Source organism: Lolium rigidum, chromosome 1, assembly GCF_022539505.1.
Source record: "Lolium rigidum isolate FL_2022 chromosome 1, APGP_CSIRO_Lrig_0.1, whole genome shotgun sequence".
NCBI classification, from domain to species: domain Eukaryota; kingdom Viridiplantae; phylum Streptophyta; class Magnoliopsida; order Poales; family Poaceae; genus Lolium; species Lolium rigidum.
In genome coordinates this window covers 94042716-94047920 of record NC_061508.1, presented here as the reverse complement: position 1 = coordinate 94047920, position 5205 = coordinate 94042716, and positions in this window count along the sequence as shown.

Here is a 5205-nt window from a genome sequence, read left to right as displayed (position 1 = left end):
GTGTTAAACGCTTTCTCTGTATCAGATTATAATTTCCTAATACTGCATGAAATATTATCTGCTTTCAGCTTGCATTTACCACCTAGGCGAGGCGTGCCGACGCGCCATTACATGCTAGTATAAATTATGTATCTACAAAAGTTATACCTTTAGATTCATATTTCTGAAAGCTTTCTAGTGATATATTTTTTTTCTGACGTATGGTTCATATTTTATTGACTAAAACAATGATTGAAGTGTTTTTTAAACTACGTATGTGTCCCTTTAATTGGTTCGGAGGGAGTATATAGAGATGAGCTAAAGGGGATATGATCTAACTAAATACTAGTCATTACCTAGAAAAACTAGACGAAGTGGTATTAAGAAAATAAAATTAGCCTAGACAAAGTGGATATCGCGATATGGTGGCCATATTCGTAGCCGGATACCTACCCAAATGGCACGCAGTTGCTGCTTATAAAATTTTGATACTCTACTATTTCAGGAGTTAGAGCATGTCTGTACATGCCGACCATTAAAAACACATATAAAGAGCAAGGTAAAGATGATTTAAAGGCTGAAAATGTATCACGTACTACCTCCATACCGGTTTACAGAGGTATTACGCATTTCGAGGAGAAATTTTAACTATAAATTTGTTTAACAAAATATGAGATATATGCGTAATTTTTGTGATATACTCCCTCCGATTCAAGGAATAAGGCGCCCTCGTTTTACGTGTTTTTTGTTTGACCAAGAATTGCTTCAAATATATAAATATTTTTTGTATGGAATTAGCATCATTAGAAAGTGCTTTTCAATACGAATCCAACGGTACTAACTACATATAATATAATCAAGATTTTGTTGCTCAATTTTTACGGTCAAAGTTCGTCTTGGAACACGCGTGCGCCTTATTCCTTGGGTCGGAGGTAGTATATCTTATATTTTGTTGACTAAATTAGTAGTCAAAGTTTTGTCTCGAAATGCGTAATCCCCCTATAAACCTGTATTGAGGGAGTAGAACAGATCCTGCAAATATGCCACTTAAAATCCACGTGTAAGTGTTTTTTTCTATTTTCTTTCCTTTTCCTCCTTAACTTCATCTTTTTTTTTTCCTACCGACCACTAGCCGCGTGCACGGCACCGCCCGGGCGCCTGCCCCGCCACCGCCTAGCGCTAGTCCGTGTCGGCTTCCATCGCACACGTAGGTAGGTCGCGCCGCTCCATCCCGGCTGGATTTTGCCAAAATTTGGCCACACTTGAGCGAGTCTACCGGCGGAGGCAGTTGGCGCGAGCTAAAATTTCCGTCCCACCAAAATGCGAGGAGGAGTACATGCCGCACTCGGTTTAGCCGCAAAGACTGAGTATGTAGAGGTCGAGAAAGATCTTTACCGAACCCCTTCAAAAAAAATTACATGTCAAGCGCATTTAGTGCCGATTTTCTGTCAAAAACTGAAAATGAGCAGTTATTTTACAGTTTCGGCGTACTTAGGGGATTTGCTAGTGTTGCTTTTAGTTGATTGTAGCATACTACATCCATTTCAATTAGCAAGACGTACGCGTATTTTAAGATGAACTTTGACCGGAAATTTTTTGCAACAAAATCTTTATTATATTGTACGTGATTAGTGTCATTGGATTCATATTGAAGAAAAAACAGTTTATGATGATGCTAATTTTATACTGACAATCTTTATATATTAACAGTAACATATGGTCATAAAAAAACAAGGAAAACGATAACGTCGTATTCTTTGAAACGGATGGAGTAGTATTTTGCTAACACCAGACTAGAAGGGCATGTTACAATAGTAGAGACTATATGACTTTATTTAGGCCTTCACATCAACAAGAGAAAGCAATAGATATAAGTTCTACGTGCAATGTTTATCTTTTATTGTCATCCCTAGGATTATTTTTTAGTAAGAAATTAATTGGCTAAGAGAAGATATATGGTACATCACCCAAATTATCCTTCTCTTCTCTTATTTCTTAAGAGAACATCCATTGATTAAGAAAAAATGGCCCGTCTTTCGTATTTAATTTATATCTTCTTCAACTAAGCAAAAAAAAAAGTGTGACAACTGTCCTCGAAACAGGTGTTTTCCCTATTTTATAAATAAAGCAACCACGACCGTACAAAGTTTGAGACCAAGTCAGAAAGCGAAAAAAGAGTCTCTTGGAGCAACAACACAAACATGTCCAAACTGAAAACAACAAAAGCGGCGTGCCCCATGGGAGAGAAGAGGTCGCTCAGAGACTAGACAAAGCGGAAAGGCGGTGCCGCCTCAAGCAAGTATTGTAACATGACATCCAGCCACTCTCTGTCCCACTGTCTACACACCGGGTATCACTGCTGCTGCAGAAATAAGAATTTGAATACATATCGGATGCACATTGCGAAAAAAACTTTCTGGACAACCATCTTATTATGAATGGTCCAAAGGAGCCAAGACATCGCAGCAAACAACAACCTGGAGAGGCATCTCGTCTTTCCGGTGCTATTCGCCCGGTCCTCCAAGAACTTACTAAGATCCTTGGGTCTGCTAGTCATGACCCAATGCCTCTTGGGTAAAGCTACAAAAAAAAACAGGTGTTAGGACGGGTAACCATTATGGTATTAAGTGGGTTCCCGACTCAGGCCCACATAATGGGCACAACCTGTCCCTGAACACATCTCGCTTAGCCACTTCGACCCCTGAGGGGTGATCGTGTAACAAGCCAAGAGGGGGGTGTCCCCATAAGTACTCGACCTTAATGAGCCTCAACTCTAGACCACCCTAAGAGAAGGCTAACATCAATCCCCATTGTATATGTCATAACCAGCTTTTTAGACGAAAATAATGCTGGTCCAAACACTAGGACATTAACTTTGGTGCATCAGCTTTAGACAAAGTTCAGCTCGTCGCAGCTCTGGAGGCCCGGCACAGATTGAACAATGATTGCAGATGCCATTTTCAACGTGATGGATTTTTGTAATTTACTCGTGTTTAGGTTTTACTGATGCATACGCATGGTGGACCTGTTGAAGCGGTATGCAATGCAAGAGGGACGGCGTAAATTGGAGCATGGCTCTGCCGTTCAGTTATGGACGTCAGGTTCTGCAGACTGCAGGTCCTTGATCCTACCTGCAGAGTGCAGACGGCCTGCTTTTGTGTTCAATCTTTTCGGATGGAAGTCAGTGAATCAAGGCAGCATCAGCATGTGGCTCGAACGATGGTAGGCCAATGTCCTGAGCTGACCTCGGCTCTCTCTTGATCTCCCCCAAAATTGATGCTCCTCTGCTTTCCGGTCTCCGGCGAGCTGTCCGCCCGGCCGCGGGGAAACGAGATCGACGCTGACAGACCGCCGCACAGTGCAGAGGAAGAGTAGACAATAGAGGTAGAGCGGCGCCGCCCATCTCCCTAACCGCTGGAGCAACGAACGGGTGCAGTAGAGTGGTGCGGGCGTGCAGGAAACAGAGCTCGCAGGGTCGCAGCCTCGGGCGGGCCCAAAAGATTCATATCCGTCATCACTTCGCTTGCCTTTGCCTTCCCTTCCCACCCAAGGGCCGCCCTGGGAGGAGACCCCCTGCTACGCGCACACGCTAGAACCCTAGACTTTCTTTTCTCTGATTGGTACCAACTAGAATGAACAATCGTCTAGAACATGCTTGATTTGGAGTTATACGAGGTTGTTGTTTCACATGATTGCTCATTCGGAATCAGCTTTCAACCATACAAAAATTCCACATGTAACAACCCCCCCCCCCCTCCTCTGAAATTTGATGCATCTTACACAATCAAACAACAATCGCCCTTCCTCTCCCAACCCAACAATTTACATGTTGTATTTTCTAAGGTCAATTTGCATGTAATATTGATATGCTGCGACGCCACATTTTTACGGTGCACATAAACAATGGCATGGGAATAATTTACCATCTGAGTGCAAACTTTTGGCACAACTCAATGACTTCCGCCTCCATGCACCGTCATGACCGTGTATACAACATGAGTTGATAACACACAAGTCACGCTTAGCTTGCCCCGGGCAGTTAGTCGGCAATAACTTAAAATCGTGAATCTTTTGTTTATCTTGTATAGATTTGCAGTACTACATATTTTCCTTTTCTTAAGGGAATCTTTAGTTAGGTGGGACATAAGCCACGAGGTATGGCTTGTCAAGTATTTATCTTAGTTATTTGTGGACCTTTAGGTATTTTGTTTAGATTTGTGACGACATTTATTAGTACCTTTTAGGAAAGTAAAAAATTATTTGTGAATCTTTAGTTATTATTTGTTGAGATTTGTTTGGATCAAGGTAGGAAAACCACACTCTAATACAGGCACGTCATACCTCGTCGCTTAAGAAAATTCACTTAATTTCCCCTTTTTCTTAAGTCAAAATTTCATTTATCGTCGTCGGGTTCAGTTGGGTCCTTGTAAGAAAAAATTTCTTTAATACATGCTACATATTAAAGAAAATAGAAACATTGTGAAAATGAGTTCAAACGCCAGACAAAAATCAGTTGCTAAATGAATCCCAGTTTGTTAAGCATTGTTTATGGTACCATGTTCCACTATTTTGTTTGATTTGTTGTTCAAGAAATTCCATGCAATGACATATCTCGGATAGTAGCCTTATGGCATATCAAATTGCACCGAGTTTTGAACAAGTATTTTGAATGTAACTAATCTTTTCTTTCTCGGTTTGAGGCATCTTAACCACCAAACAACAACTTCTCCATGGCTTGGATAATCTGCATCTTGTGTTACTATTGATATTGCTGCAATTTCAAACTTTACGTTGCACAGAAACAATGATATGAAAAGTATTTATCATCCGAGTGCAAAGTTTTGGCACAACTGAATGTCTTCCGCCTCCATGCACCGACATGACCATGTATAGAACATTGGTCGACAAATACAAGTCATGCTAGGTTGCCCCGGGAAAGTAGTCAATACTAAATTAAAATTTTGAATCTTTGGTTATTTGTCTAGATTTGCAGCATTTAGTATTTTACCTTTTCTTCAGTGAATCTTTAGTTAGGTGGCGCATCAGCGATGAGGTATGGCTTGTCAAATATTTATCGTTAGTTATTTGTCAATCTTTAGGTATTTATTTAGATTTGTGACTACATTTATTAGGTAAAAAAATTAGTTGTGAATATTTAGTTATTATTTATTTAGATTTGTTTCGATCAAGGTAGGAAAAAATCACTCAAATACTTGGCACGTCATA